The sequence below is a fragment of the Neopsephotus bourkii genome, unplaced genomic scaffold, assembly GCF_033783945.1.
Source record: "Neopsephotus bourkii isolate Nb327-2 ecotype Australia unplaced genomic scaffold, CSIRO-AGI_Nbou_v1 NB_168, whole genome shotgun sequence".
NCBI lineage: Eukaryota > Metazoa > Chordata > Aves > Psittaciformes > Psittacidae > Neopsephotus > Neopsephotus bourkii.
In genome coordinates, this window is record NW_026900684.1 from 9486770 (window position 1) to 9503828 (window position 17059).

General features: G+C 35.7%; 1 long non-coding RNA gene across 2 annotated transcripts; it reads right to left on the reverse strand.

The window, feature by feature from the left end:
- Positions 1 to 7529: 7529 nt before the first annotated feature.
- On the reverse strand, positions 7530 to 16507 carry LOC133221330 (uncharacterized). 2 transcript variants are annotated; one of them, XR_009727976.1, is made up of 3 exons: positions 16216 to 16507; positions 8498 to 8671; positions 7530 to 8154 (listed from the first exon to the last, which is right to left on the reverse strand). It is a non-coding gene; the product is annotated as an uncharacterized LOC133221330 (long non-coding RNA). The 2 variants fall into 2 exon arrangements; XR_009727977.1 differs by lacking the exon at positions 16216 to 16507 and adding an exon at positions 15917 to 16195.
- Between the last annotated feature and the right edge of the window lie 552 nt (positions 16508 to 17059).

The window sequence follows — 17059 nt, forward strand, 5'->3', positions numbered from 1 at the left end:
ACAGTAAAGAACTTCTTCCTTATACCTAACCTGAACTTCCCTGCTTAAGTTTAAACCCATTTGCCCTTGTCCTATCACTACAATCCCTGATGAACATTTTATGATATCAAAAATGGCACATGGGTCTGAAAAATAAGGTCTTTGGATGCCTCTCGGCTCTACTTAAAACATACTTATCTGCATTATAAAAGCCCTGATTTGGAATTCCTAGATTTTTACATGGCTAGATTATTCCAACACTACTTTGGGGTTTTTGCAGGACAGTTTCGTTTAGCTTAGAAAAGCTAAAAAGTGCACCTACACCGCCATCTCGTGGTAAAGTTTTGCATTGATTGAACTTTGCTGGAGCAAGCACCATATCAAAAGGAAATTTCCTTTTCTTTTAGTACGCTGTTCTTACTTATCAGACATGTAAAAGTTGTTTAAAAAGGCCAGTATCACTGAGCAGAATTCATGGCCATACTGGGACCAGCTTTTGCTGGGAATATGAAGAAAGCACCTGTGTAAGTTCTCCATCACCTGTCACAGTTTAAAACGTGCTTCCTCCCACCTGCAGCTTGTAAGAACCACAACATATGTATTTTTCACTCAGGTCTTATAAGTAACCATTATTCATTTACAATTAGGGTTATATCAGGAAGTCATCAAAAGGAGAAAACCTTGTGTAATTGTCTATCAGAATTTCACGATACCAAGATTGATGATGTTGAAGGAACCACCCATAGAAGTTAAAAAAGCGAAATATCACAACACAGGGACAAAACTTTGCAGCATGAACTGTAACTGCAGCAAAACTACAGCTGGGATCAAGCCCAAAGTTTTGTAAATATGCTCTGATGCCTCTTCTGAGCTGTCAGTTTGATATATTTAACAAACATGTGAAGTCTTCCACACTTTCACCTGGACCTACTCTATCTTCAAGTTAATTTCCCTAATACTTTTCCCTTACACTACATCCCCCAAATAGCTCTAAGAAAATACTCTAACATTTTTAAGGTGACGAAGATTCTACAGCATTTTCTTAATACGCTATTACTTTATTTTCCCCGGCAGAAAGACTACTGAATTCCAAGATCCTGAATGCCACAAGAGAGGCTATTTGGGGATTGTCTGCCCCCAAAACACAAACAAGCCAACCTTTGTCCATCACGTATGGGGCAGAGGAGATTACTGGGCAAAGGGGGTTGGGAGACCAACAGTAGGATGAAATACGTTTTACTTTAGTGAAAACTGCAACAAACAATGAGGCCCACCTCAGTTATGATGGGACTACCGAGAGACCACTACTATGCCCCGTTCAGACCATAAATACCAGTTACTACTGGAAGAGCAAAGAGAAAGTAGATGCTGGTAATCTGATAATTCAAGTATGTATCATAACAATTAACTTCCATGGTACAGTATTTTACAAAATACATTTATAGAGGTATTATCAGAGAGGGTGGTGAGGCAGTGGAACAGGTTGTCCAAAGAACTGGTAAAAGCTCCATCCTTGGCAGTGTTCAAAGCCAGGCCGGACAGAATCTTGGGCGACATGGTCTAGTGTGAGGAGTCCCTGCCCATAGCAGGGGGCTTGGAACTTGATGATCTTAAGGTCCTTTCCAACCCTAACCATTCTGTGATTCTACGATTCTACAAAGATACCTTGAAACTTCCATAAAATTCTGTTCACCTCAGCACGGTACACTTCAGAACTAGACAAACAGCAGCAAGTTTTCTGACCGAAAGTAGAACACAGACTGTCAAGGGCTTTACAGTCAGAGCTGAATGTAAGAATAAAGTTATCATCATCCTTATAACATATAGGACCACATGCCTGGAAAGGGGTTCAATTCCCAAACACAAACCCCAGCTGTTTTTTTACTGCAGTCATGCTTTTAAAAAACAAAAACGAACTCCCCCACCCCATCCTGCCAAACCCCAGGTAGTTCTCCTGGTGGCTAGATGGATAGGGAACTTCAGTGTGTTAATTTCTTTCACAGCTCGTGGACTGAGCTGGAGCCTGCATTAACAAGAAATGCCATTCTATCAAAAATATGCCGTATTTTTATCCTGCAAATATAAGATCAGCTATCTCTGTATCTGTCTTTGCCAATGTATAACATGCTTTAATAGCCTACACAAATCAGAGTTTAGCAAATAATTTCCACTTCAAACACAGAACTTGGCATGACAGAAGTAAGGCTGGCAAAGAGCTGCTGTTTCCTGGATGTGATATAATATATATTGGATACTTGCCTGTAAAACAACTAGCAAGCACAACATGCCTGTAAAAATACTCATGCAAAATGTTGTCATGAGCTAATTTTATTTCTATGCCATAAATTCTATAAATATATGTTGTCACATGTGGTATTTTCTCATTGCGTTATCAAAAATAAAATGACATTAAGTCTGTTCCAGAGATTGGAATAAGGAAATCATAAAGCATTATGATAATATTTTTGTCACAGTATTTTTAGAAAAATCAGTATCTACCACAGGAGGAAGGTCTGGATTAAATTTCCCAGAAAGTTAAGATCCTCTCAGGTGAAATCTAAGGACAAATGACCTTATCCTGCTGGCTTATCCTGACAGCAGACCAAATATCAACTGTACCTCACTAACTGGGCTGAAAGTAAATTAGAACTATGTAATGCTACTGTGAAATGTGTTGAAATGAAAAGAACTCAAAATGAAACCTGTTCTCAGAATTCAGTTAAACTCAGAGGAATTCTACCTTGAATTAAGCTCAGACAAGTTAGAAGACCTTCAGAATTCGTCATATGCTGTATGTATAAATACATAGGGTGTTTCTTAACATATTTCTTAAGAAGCATATGACTGGAGTCTTTCAAAGCTTAGGCACAGACATAAGCTTAAATCCATGAATGAAATATCAGGGGTACTTCACATGCCTAACAACAAAAAAACCCCAACCAAATAAACAACAAAAACCAAAACAAAACAAAACAAAAACCACACAAAACCAGAAACTCCACCAAACCACACTGCTCTGTTATTATGCAAATTCTGCAGATCCTGCAGTTAAAAATCACAACGCAGCACAACACAGTGAGAAAAAATTTCTACGTGTCTAATTATAGATGAAGTCCTCGACAGCTATACTTAATCACTTCTCTTAAAATCTGATTTTAAATGAAGACAGAATCTTCCTCCTTAGAGATAATGTAATTAATTAATACCTGTTTTGTCCAGTACAATAACTGGTTTTATTGTTAGATCTCCTTATCTCAATGAGTATGCATAATTCTACAGAATACTGCAGAAACCAGTATGCAAGTATCACACGGGGAGATAGAGTAATTTAACACAAATCACCAGCATTTATTAGGGAAAAGGTAATCTGATCTGTAGATGACTATATATTACACGTAAATACGACTGCATTTCTTAAATGTTAAATTACCTATTTAACTGCAGGTGCAAGTTCTTCATTCTGTTTAGTGCAACCTATTATCACTCATTTGCTGATATGAGTAGACTTGCCTCTTACTTGACAGAGAATATAGGTAAAATTGTTCTATACATACTAATGCCAAACATCTTAGAGGTTTTGATTTGGAGCACCCAGGCTCTAAAAGAAAATCAACCTCAAAAACTAAAGCAACAGGACAAATTCAGCAAAAATGACTCTACTGCCAGTTCCCAATAGTTTCTGAGTGTTCAAATATCAAATTAAAGGCGATGCATTGAAGAGCAGGTACCATACTTTCTGGCTTCAACTTAGATTTGTTGACTTTATGTCAGTTTGACTGTAGAGAATTAGAACCAAAGAAATATTTAGCAACAAGTAACTAACTCTTGGTTCTATCATACTTTCTACTCAGGTAACATACTGCATGAATTGGAATATATCTGGGTCCTAACCCATTCGTAGAACATCTCCAAGGACTCTGCTATGCTCTGAGACTCTCTTCAAGTCTATCAAAGCTTGCTTGGCTTTGGAGAATAAAACTTTATCGTTTTTTTTTCAGAGAATGCACTTTTCTGTAGTTGCCTGCAAAAATGTATTTAATGTTAAAAAGTAGCTGAAAAGTTTCATGTCCCCACTTTAATTTTCAAATATTTTTTTCAAACTATAAATTGGAATGCTGAGATTCTGTAATGAAAGCAAGGTGAAGACTCTGTCCTTCTAAAGTCTTCCTGTTTCTTGAGGTTTTGGAAGGAAAACAAGAAAAAAAATCCAACAAGCCAGAAAGTAAAACCAAATGGTATCCCCCAAGATTTTGACTAAACCACTTCCAATTAAAAGACTGTTTCCCTACCCTCATGCCATCTTTTTTATTCCTCATTCATTCATGCAGAGAAAACAACATGGTGGGTTTTCCATGGAAGCAATCTACTCTTAAACAAAAAATTTAAATATTACCAGTTCTATCTAGGTTACTACATTGCCCTTCTTCCAAAGACATTCAAATCAAGAATGAATATTCAAGATTAATGCTACCAGTTATGATAGGTCTTCCTTTTTTCTACTTTCAAAACTACTTCAGGACATCTTTAATGCTTTCCTTCTGTTCAGAATGAATTAAATTGCTGTGCTGAGCAAACAGTAACAGGTGACTGCAAAGCAATCCCACAAGACAAAGTCCAAACTACCTTGGTTGTACTCAGAACAGAGGGAGGCTACTCAGAGGCTGGATGAACAAAAGCTTTTGTTATGCAACCTCAGTGGTCTCAAAATTGCAGACAGAAACATATGGGTAGCATATCAGCACTGAGAATGGCAGGTCTGCAAATGTGCAGCATCCTCCTGATGGCCATTATTATTCTATAAGCCCGGTTTTCCTACATAAAAATCTGAAGATCTATTTTTATTGCCTTAGAGCTGGACATCAGAAATCACTTCAGTATTTTAGATCTATTGATTCAGTGTGTCTGAAAAGACTACAGCTCTATGTTTTCTTATGCACCCTCAACAAGGATTTTATATTAGCTCACAATTTCTCTATGCCATTTAAACATCTAACTTTAGGGGATTTTGTGCCCCTTTTCCCCATGGTGTACTTTCATAATTTCTCACAGATTCTTGGGAACTCATAGAGCTTTTATACATGCGTATCACGATGAGAATAGCTGCTTACAGTATTTTACTTTTTTCTTCAGTAAAAGTAGGATCTATTCTGAAAAGCTGTAGACATCATGAGAACTAAGTATTTCTGGCCTGATTAGGGCCTTGACTTCGTATTTAGTCATATATGTATCTCAGAAAAATTCCTACTTTCTATATGTTTCTTATATTAATGACACAATGGTACACAATTCTTTCTGTGCTATACTCTTAGACACTGAACAGTTCTTCAGGATGCAGAGATCAGGGATCTTCTTTAAAAGATTTATTTTTAAAGCATTCCTCCTGAAAGTTATGATTTTGTTGTGCTCAGGTCCATAAATACAGCTTGAGCCTTCAAATTCTCCTAAATCTGAATTGACAGTGGTGCTCATTTAAAAAGAAATTGTATGGTTTATTCAGAGAGTCAGCGATTACTGCACAAGACAGCATTGCCACAGGCTTAAATGGTGCTGTATCAGGTCTTACAAGAGAAGTCATTACTGCCTTCTCTGTGACCTCTAAATTCATGTCATTTTACTGGCAGTTTTCTCACAAGAGCCTCATTTCTGCACATTACAGAATGTTTACAATGTTCAAAGCATTCATTGATGTAGTAATTAAGTATAACCTAAGATATTAATTTATTTAGAGACTATTTAAAAGACACAAAACCACAGCATTTTATGCTCAACACATATTTAAAGTGTTTATCAAAGACAAAAGTTTTTACAGCCTGATTATCATTTTCCTATATTATTCTTTCTACATATGCAAATCTATTTATATATCTCCTTTTCAGTGCAGCTTGAAACAACACAAAGAGCTGTGAATTGAAAGACAATAGACTTAGCAGCATTTATTCTGAATCACAATCAACACCCCTGAAACAAGCTTTCCCTGTGGCCCCCTCTGCTCTTGCTGATGAATGTTGGTTATAATTTCTGCAAGTGGTCAAAAAATGTATCACAGAAAACACATGCATATCTGTAACCCCAAAAGACATTATAAACATGCTCACTGTCTTGCTAATGCTCTTCCCTTGAGCCAAAGGTATTCTCATGCAATAGTGATACGTGTATCAAACAGACTAAAAAACTAAAACTAAACTAAAAAAAAAAAAAAAAGGCAAAAACCAAATAAAACCAAAAATTGCATTAAGGACTGTGTGAGAGACTCTAAAGAAAATCCAACAAGCCATTTCCTCAAATAAGGGGACTTTTAATTAATATACTCTAGATACCATTCACTTACTGCACAGTGAATGACCTGCCAAAGACTTCTTTACACATAATAAAAGAAAGAGTTAAACTTGTGAGTATTGGTACTTAAACAACCTTATAAACTTGTGCAAGACTGACATGGCCATAAAAACTCTGTTCACCACTAATAAATCACTCATTTTAATAGCACTGGCATAAATCCAAATGATAACAGTTACTGTCTAGATTGACAATTATGTAGCTGAGGTCAGCACTTGGATCCATATGTTTTACTGCACAGTTATTTCTATGCATATTTAGAGCTTCGGAACCATATAGAACTAATGAGGCTGCAAACAAAGGAAAGTTCTACTTATGAATTGCCTGTATGCCCAGTGGACAAAGCATCTGCTCACAAACAGAGAAATGGGTCTCTATGGCAAAGCTAGTTTGAACTTTAAAGGCATATATTCAGCAGGGGGAAAGGAAGTACACCGTGTAACATGAGCAGCAGTTTCACAAGCCACCACCAAACTGACTTTCACTACTGTCCTGCTCTGCCTCTGTACAGGCAAGTGGTCACTACAGTGCACAACAAAGAAAGGGAAGGTGACCAAAGTGTTTTTTCTGTCTGTTCTCTGTGTTAGGAAACGGGGAACTCTATGCTGCTGACAGAGACAGTGCAGTCACATGTCCCTAAAAAAGCTTCTAAAAAGATCCTTATGTCTATGTAGGCAGAACTTAAAAGCAATTTGTCAATTTGGTTTCATTTAAGTGTTCTTTTTTAACTTAATAGAATCATGCTGGTATGCCACTGAGACGATCCTTTTACGATGAGTTTGCTGTCCAGCTACATTATTACAACCAAGAAATGGAGATAAAGATCATAATGAAGCATATAATTGTTTTTATTATCTCAAATCAGAGATTGTTAAGCTTGTGTTGATACATCTATATTCTTTTTGGTATTCAGAAAGTACAAAAGGCAACAAGGCCTGGTGTATTTAGCAGGATCTAAGAACACTTCTGAAAGGAAAGGAATGCATATAAAATAATAATCCAGATATCATACCTGGAATCCTTATTTTTGTAACCAAATCAAAACTTCTCTGCACCCTGCTTAAAGCCATCTTGCCCAGAAGTTTCTTCACACATCTAGAAAAATCTTTGTAAACACAACTCTCATATGTGGAATGTGTCAGAGAACAGCAAGCATCAATTACTTTTAACCACATTCGTGAAGAAAGACAAATGCGATTACTTTTGCTCTTAAGCCACAATGACACAGGGTCATGATATTTTTAATTGATTCTGTATGTACCACACCTCAGATTCAGAGCACTGCATAAAATACATTTGCCAACTGGTATTTCCACCTTTCTTTACAAAATGCATTGTTTATATAGGAAAACAAACCCATGAACTCCTAGTTCTTCAGCTTTCCAGTCATCAAGCTGACATGCACCCTTCCACACCAGATTCTCACAAGCTGGAAGATTTCCAGAGAGCCTCCAGGAACAAACTTTAGAAGGAGGCCGTAGAGATCAGTATTGGCAGCATATAAATTTGCCTTTTTAATGGCAACCATTTTACATTGTTTAGCACATTTAGTAGGATTTAAAGATGAATCTAATATAGTCACAAACTCTCAGGAAAAGCCTGTGAGGTTGAGGAGAAAAAAAAATGGTGAGATACGAAATACATAGTCACTGCCAACAGAGCATGAGCAGGTGAAAAAAAATCTAGTGACTGTGAAGACCTTGATGACAGCTCTGGGTCTGCTTCCCTTATTCAACTGTTTCCACTTATATTCACTTCTGCATCTGTTATATATTTAGGGGTGCTTTTATTACTAGCTTTGGATCCATTGAAGCAGGTGAGCATATGTTCAAAAGACAACTAAAAAAAGAGAAGTTAAAAAGAAAACATGAAATGTTTCAGAGAAAAGTAGATGAAGCAAACATGCTCTCTGAAAATAAAGGCATCCACATTTTAACTGGGTTTATGCCATTTGAATGGAGACAAAATGAATAAGCCAGTTTAATTTAAAGTAAACCAGGAGAAAGCACTTTGGTGCAAATAATCTTTCTTGGCAAAGGCTGCCTAAGATGGATAACAGCAAATACACACACATCCTGCATGCAAATATCTATCATACAGTGATCTTCCTTAAGCAGCTTTCCCCCCATCTTACCATCCTTCTACTTTAAGCTATTATTTAAAACTCACTTCATAATCTTACCTGCTTTCCTCTGTATTTATCTGTTGATAGAGGTCCCAAGTCAGGAAAGCACCTGGTATGCACTTGAGATTCAAGTGCATAGTGGCAGAGAGACAAGTTAATTCTCTATAAAATGCCTTTCCTGAACAGGAATTCTTTGGCCAAGCGTGATGAATCTATGTTTTTGTTTCCAAGCTGTTCACGGAGAGAAAAGAAAAAAAGAAAAAAGTAACATGCAGACTTGTCTCCAAAGGATTGCTTATCTTACCAAATTACTTCTTACCTTTTGGGTGATATGTAAAGGGTTTGTTTGGATTGTTATTTTTGCTTTTTACATACTTTTAATACCTTAATTGCTGGTTAGGACAATATGCAGCCTTGTTTGGGGCTATATGCAAAAGTATTAAAATAATTTATAACAATTAATTTCCTTTGCACTGTTGAGAGTACTTAATTCTGACAGAACTGTAAGGGGTTCCACAGTCCAATGAATTATAATTTCACATCTAAAAATTTCAGTGGTCTTGCAGATCGGCTTAAGCACTTGATTGGCTTCGCCCTCAAAGGAATACAAAAGAATCCATACATCTATATTAAGGCATAGTTACATGACATGTTGTCTTGTCTTCAGTCAGCAAAGCCAGTTTAAGATGTTCCCATGCCTTTCCTCCCTGACCCCAGGGAAGAGAGCACTTCATGACTTAATTTAATCAGTTAAAACAATTCCGTTCTTGAAAGATACATGAATAATAAACATATCTGCCAAGAAGAGCAAAGCAAACAGCAAGAAAATTTTTCTCTCTGAAAATATTTTCTGGAAGTCTGCAACACTGCAAATTAGGCCAGTGATCATCATTTTGTCCAAACTACAGTTACAGTGTAAAATTAAAAGTACAAACCATGATAAAATGACAGGTTATATATGAAATTAATTTGCCACTAACTGCATGCTAACCTCACAAGTACTAGATTTGGTTTCATTTCTTGTCATATATTTGACAAATTTTCAGATACCTTTGGAGCGTTAAATTGGTCAGATTTAACAAAAGCAACAGTTTGACAACTGCTGAGGGGCAGCTAAAAAATTCAAACTACTGATAGGCATTCAGTATATGGGACCATATTACCAACTATTTTACCCTACAGATCTAGTCTTACTGCAATGCTTACCAAGATAGACTTAACCTTACAAAACTTACCTCTCCCCTAATCACAAGACTTTACTTTTTGCTGTAACATACTTTCTAAAAGCTATTCTCTTTTAACTTCTTGACAACTGCTCTGCCCCGTACATCTATTATAATCGTACATGTTCCATTTCTAGGCCAAACGACCAGGTAAGAAAGCATTATAAAAGACTTATATTTAGCACAAAATTAATTATTCTGCAATCCAGTGTTCAATATTTGCATTTAAAAAAAAAAAGTGTGAAATCATCCATAAGCATTACAACATAATCTCAAATGTGATAGTTGCACATACGGAAAAGAACAGAAAAAAGCTTAGTGGGCGAAAAAAACCAAACCACCACACAATGTACAAAAACCGCAAACAAAACACCAACCAAAACCAACAAAAGCAACAACAAAAAAAAAAACCACTTCACTGAATTGTGACCAAATAAAGTTTTTCAGTAGGTTTTGAATCAATGCTCTAAAAGGGGTATGAATGAGGTTTTTTTGGTGTGGTTTTTTTTTTTTTTTTAATATAACAGTACCCAAAGACTTACATATTACAAAAGACATGTAAAGAATATTTCTCCAGTAAAGAAGACTTAAAATGTGTATCAGCTCCTTAAAGAAAGCTAATATCACACTGGCTACAAAAGGTACCTGTTCATAGTACAAACTAGATGAAGTGGAGATAAGGATACAGGAAGGGGAGACAACAGAAAGTATAAATTAGTCTTGGGAATTTAGGCAGTAGAAAATAAGAGAGTATGGTCGATTTAGAGACATATTTGTCAACTCCTGTCTGTTCACTCCAATACTTAAAGAAATTTATTTTTTCTTCAGAACATATTTAGGGAGGCAGACAAAAATAATGCAATGTTATTACAAAAATAAGTGAAAAATCCAATACATAATTTTCATTTATTTTGTAGTGATTTTTATCTGAGGTTTATGCTCTTCAAGAAAGTTACAAAAGCAACTTTTGCTGAAAGTATTAACAGAATTCGCTTGCGCCTTTTTTGAAATCATAATTTATCACCTTCATTTTTATACGCAAACCATTTCACACAGCTGTAGAAATACTGGAAACACTTGTTGCTTTCAAGCTCCTGAAGGTATTTTAAAAAACTATACCTCAAAATTCCATTTCATAGAGAAAATAGCTTGGATAGAAGAAACTGCCCCATGACGTATTTGTTTCTCATTCAGGAAGCAACTCATCTTTCTTAGTTAAAGTACCTAAATACATGAATGGACACCTCTAAATGGTGCTGTTATGATTAAATCTTCAACATTTTGCTGCATGGAAAAACTAGCATTATATTCTTAACAGATGTAGTGTTGGAATGGTTTTATACTCTTCAGAGAAATTGCACAGTATGATTTATAACCCTAACTCAAGTGAAACGATACTGAATGGAGTGCTGTCAGTGATGAACGACAATTCTGGATGACTGAAATTTAGTGAAGAAAGTAAAAGATGGCATCATTGCACTATCTTAAACCTTGAAAAAGCCGCCTGGAGTGTTGAAACCTGACTAAATTTCTATAACTAGCAGCCTTCCACTATCTACTTCAAGCAAGGGAATTATACAATGTAGATTATGGAGCCTGAGGCCACACACAGTGTAATTTTCACCATCTCTGAAGAAGAGTTTAAACATCGGTACAGGTTTACACAGACACTTTTTTTTCCCAATTGAAATACCATTACTATACAAAAGCACTCAAAGTCAGATATTTTAAAATCCTTGCAACTTGAAACCCAGGTTTCTGACATATTGGACATGAATCTCTGCTACAATAAAAAGCAAAGCACAAGGTAACTTTCAGTAAGAAAGAGATATTTCAATTGTTTAAGAAATAAAACAGTTTCCAAGTCTCCAAGTGGGGTACATAATCTGTGAGGATTTAAAATCTGCATATAATTATTCCAATGTAATCACTTTCAGAAGTACCCCAGGTCTTCATTTTCAATACAAAAGAAAATAAAGAAGCAAGCCTGTCTGCATTAATATAATGTCCCTCAAATGCCTTAAGACTTTACTGATTTTTTTTTTCAAAAGGAGAAAAATAATTTCCTTCATTAAAAATAAAACATTCTTTTTTGCCCCCCTTCACATTTTAACATTAATATTGGGGTTTTGAAGTTCTAGTCAGCATTGCATTAACTGCTGCTCTAACAGGTGTTAATGCAGTTCCTGCCTTTCCTCTGAAGAGCTATAAAAACACAGTGCTTTCAGAATTTAGGTAAGGATATAAATCTTGGCTCCAGGTGTTTCTGAATCACTTTTGATAATCTGAGATAAACTAGTCTTGACCAATTCTGAATGAAGTTTGAATGCAGCATCAGTTTGTACCAAGTTAAACTACCTAAAAGAATGAGTACATAAAATAAACCAAAACTTACTGACATATTTACTTTCTAGAAGGCATGTTAAATGAACTTTAAAACCAGATTTCAAAATCCAGCTGTAAAAGGGGAATGCAAAAGTGATGAGGGCTAAACACCACCCAAATTGCATACTTAGTTGTAAGTATTACAGTAAGCAAGTGAAAATTTCACCCTGAAGTAACAATTCAGCTTAAATTACAGCTTGCAGTTTTCTTCAAATTTAAGTCAATAGCTATCCTGTGGTTACCATGTATCAGCAAAACATGCCTAGTGAGTGTAGAAAACAGCTCAGCATAACAAATATAAACAACTTTCAAACATTAGTCCTGAGCATAGAGTGCAAAACTTCTTCTCTGGGAACCCTAATGCAAATGCTCCCAAGCCCTGTACCCACTAATCATGTTTCTACTTTCAATGAGATTCTGAATGTCTCCATATCCTCCCATCCCACACTGGAAAATCCAAACATTTTACTTTCTTAGCTGTTATATTAAGACTTTTCAACTTTGTCTAGAGGGTAAATACCTCCCTTCTGAAATTTGATACTAAAAAGTTTCTGTCTTTGCTACAACTGTAGTTCTCAAATTTTTTTCACTCATTTATTTGTAAAAGCTAGCCATGTTCTTGGTATAACTTTTGCAGTCATTGCTATGTCAAGGAGTACAGTGAAAGAAGATAGAGTTTATATTGCTGAAGATGTTTTCAGAAAGTTGCAGTCCATGGGAATTCTGACAACCATTATCTGACAGATAGCTTTGATTAGCAAGCAACTCAGTCAGTCATATTACGTTCTATGTTTCAATTCCAGGAAGGTAAAGGTTCAGCAATACACTTCAAGTTTATTTAATTAGAAGAAAAATTAACTTAATTGCTCTATAGACACCATGCTGAGGTAGACTGCCTGAATAATATTCATACACTGTTCATGCCAGCCAAGACGTTCCTTGACCAGAGATTATTTTCTCCATAAATTTATAAACACATACATTTCTCTTTATATTTACCTCAGAACAATAGATGGGTAATGGAGATTTCCACTAGAAATGCTGAGAGTATAACATTTGGGACCAGTAAAATATCTGCTATTAGGTAACTCATTGAATGAAAATAGCCCAGTTATTTTTAGAGTGATTATTTTCTCACCATTCCGATTTAGGAATAGGCACTTAATACCATTTGCTTTAGTAAAACTAACAACTCCTCAAATTCTCCTTTTTTTTTTCTTTTAAGTATTTGGAAAAAAAAGCCCCAGTAGTTTGGCCTTTTTTCCCTTAAATTGTATGGAATATTGTTAGCATTTTATCTGCCAATGCGCTTCTGTCAGTTATCACTGGTTCTGCTTTGTATTTAGCCTACTGAGTTCCAAGTGTAGAGTTCAAATAATTTAATAATCCAAATTTTCTTATGGTATTTCAGATTTTTATATCAGTTCAGGTTTCCTAGCTTTAGAAAACGGACTGGTACACATACACATACATGAACAGGCAGTACTTTCTAAAGTTTCCTCTTCATTCGCAATTCTGAAAATTAGCCAGCAAGACTGAGGTCTGCTCTATGCTTGACACCTGTTATTCACATGATTTAATCACAGGTGTGTACCACAATGTGAATGTCTTCCAAATCTATGGTAAATATCTAAAATATACTCTCAAGAACACAATGAGAATAGTACTAAATATTAAAAGGAGAAAACATGCTGGAGTACTGTGCATCAGTAATTTGTCTGGCTATTACAAGCCTAAATATTTTTACGAAGAGAAAAACAAGAAGAAATGACAGAAGTTTGTGGGTATGTTTCTTGTTTTTTATTTAGATTGTACCTTAGAATAAGTAACAAAATTACACAAACATGTTTATTGCAGCCAGCTTGGGATCTTCAATCTGTTGCCCATTTAGAAATGGATTTACACACCCCTTAGCAATTTCCAAAAGTGGAACATTTTCAGTGGGAAAAATATTTTATGTTGTGAAGTAACATTTTTCTATTGATTAAAATATAACTTTATTAGCATGTGTGAGAAAAATGACAAAGCTTACATGTTACTGAACTTGGTTATTTTGCATCAGCAAAGATATACCTGCAGCATCTACAGGAACAGCCATTCAAAGAAGTTTGTGGGACACATCACAATTATGAACTATTTTCTTTTCTGAATATAAGGAAGACTTATTTCCTAATGAAATAAAGGCTACTGTAAGTCAGTAAACACTAGCAAATTTTGAAAAGGTCACTGTTAAAGAAAGGGTTGGCATAGTTCAAGCTACTTCATCAACAGCAGAACACTGCAAAGCCCCTCTGCACACAGAAGTGCAATTCATGTATGCACTTTAAACCTCATGTTGCTTTCAAAGCATGAAAGCTGTACAGAAAGCCTAATTAAAATCACAAAGAAGCTAAAAGTCTGAATAAAATCCACAGAGGTTTTTGAATCACTTTCAGGGTTTGTTTAAAAAAACAAAGGACAGCAACCAAAAAACAACAAACAAAACAAAGAAAAACAAACAAACAAACACAAACAAACAAAAGCCATACAAAGAAACAAACAACGACAAAACAAAACCAAAAAAATAACCCACCCAAACAAACCACCTCAGATATATCTGTGTGCTTCAGGCTTTTACCAGTGTTCACACATGTTAAGAAGGGACAAGGTAGCCTAAAACAATGCCCAGAGATATGAAAGAAAAAAAAGAAAAAAAAAAGTAGGGCTAGAGACACTGGAATTAAAAAAAAAAAAACAAACAAAAAAACCCCACCAAAATTCATTTACCTATACACAGTAAGTCAGCAACTCTTAGGGTCACCTCTCCGTCATGGTCTCAGAAGTAAGAACATGGCCCTGCTGTAGCCAACTCGCCCTCAAACATGGAAGTAACATTTTAGTGTGGATACACATTAAAGAATTCCTGAAATGGTCAGGTATTACTCAACGTTACACAAGATTTTTCACACCAACGAACCACTCTCCACCTACAAGAAGTTTCTGTACTTTCTTGAGGAAGGTGACAGTTTTATATAAGACAGCTAACCCTGATTCTAGTTCCATTAGGGTTTCTGTATACAAGGTTGAGAAACTAAGGACCCTGGTTGTATATATTCACTTTCCAAAAAACATCCTGTTCAATAGTTTCTACATGGCATTTGAAACAAAGAATCAGGGATCCTAACAGGAAAGCCACAAAAAGAGAAAACACGGGAGGTTTGCAATGTAAGAAATCTGTAAAATCAAATTTGAACAGTAAAATGAACAATGTAAAAAAAAAAAAAAAAAAGAAAAACACTTGAGGTTCAGCAACAGCTTCAACCTTTAGGTATTTATATTTAAGCTTCTAAACAGTAATTTAATTTAAAAGTGGGGTGGTGGGGTGTGTGAGAGACCCAAGAGATCCCAAAGACACTCTTTTCTGGAGGATGTGGATCCCCCACCACCTCCCAAGACAACAGTGAAGTTCAGGTTACTACTAGTAGAACAGTAGTAATTATAAGATGCTTTCATGCACTGTAAACAATTGTTAATGGTCTTTTTATGTTTTTTCCAAGCAAATTAACTATCCCATCTCTTGTCAGTTAAATTGTCTACTGAAATGACAATAATTATCCACTGTTCTGTTAAGAACAGCCTTTCACTTTCCCCCTTTTAAATCCTTTGGAAATGAAATGTAAAATCTCAGTTTTTCTTAGCTCTCAACTTTTAGATCACCCTGAACCTTGAAAAACCTCTGGAAGCACCCAAGTACCTGGAAAGAAGGTGAATCTAAAGGAAAAAAAAACCCAGCTCTTTGATAAGAGGGTATAATAGCATGTACGCACATTAAAATAAAGCAGAGGAAGAAGCCACATGGAATATTATGGATAAATAGTGGAATGCTTACCATTTTAGAGAGCGAAGTGGGCTCTACTGCCTTGCTAAACGACAGGGATCTGGAAAGGAGATCAGAAAGCTTCTGCTTAGCTTGGAAATTATGAAATACCTCATTGCTTTACAAGTAAAAAAACTAGCACGGCAATTTTTAGCAGTTTTAAAGAAGACATGATACATTCAGATACAGAGTATTTTAAGAATCTTAAGATAAATAACAAAGCTGTCTAACGAAAAGAAGTTAAGCAGACTGCATAAATTATGTTAGACAGATTACTTCTAGGAAATTATATTGTCACAAACATGACCTACCTATACATCAAAGAAGTGCTGAAGCTTCATGTAAGCAGAAGCAGTTTGGACCAGCTGTCCTTCATTATGGGTTTCTAGCTTAGCTGAAGGTTAGACTCTCAAGTCTCTGCTGACAGATGTTTGAGTAATACTTTATTTGGTTGCTTTTGCAAGAAACGGCTGAAATTGCTGACAGGAATCTTAACAGTAACTTGAATTTGCAATGGTACCTGTTTCTCACAGGTCATCTGACGCAATTTTATCTATGTAAGTAAGTAGCTCTGAGTCTTCCTGAATTTCATGAGTAGCCTTAAGGTCTCACACAATTTGTTAAAGCTTACTACCAGACAGAGGGCCTCAAAAACCCAAAAGAAAGGGGGTAAAATGCATAAAATCTTTCTACTGAACAGACACCACTGTTTAGTGATCTGAGTGGTCAGTTTAAAGGTGTTTATCTTTTTAATGGGACTTTAAATGTAAAACCATTACCCCTAAATTTAAATTATTAAGTACCAAACAGCAAATTATGTTACACCACTTACACTAAGAAATTAAGTTCCCTTTGAAGGGTACTGCGCTCAGTTTACAGTTGTGGTTTCCACAATTATGTGAGAGGAATGCTTATTTATTAGAATCCACCAAGTTTATCTATATTGTCTTTTTGCACTCTCCTGTGACAAATGTCTAACTTTAAGTCCTATAAACATTAGGTATGCAATATCCTCAAGGGTCTCAAAAGGAGAAGCAGAAGCCTTTTAAAGCATCTTAATTTTAAAGAGAGATTTCTGGAATTGAGAATTTCTGTTTAAGACTATACTTGCATTATTCCCCATTAAAGCTCACAGCTCACACACAGCTAACATGC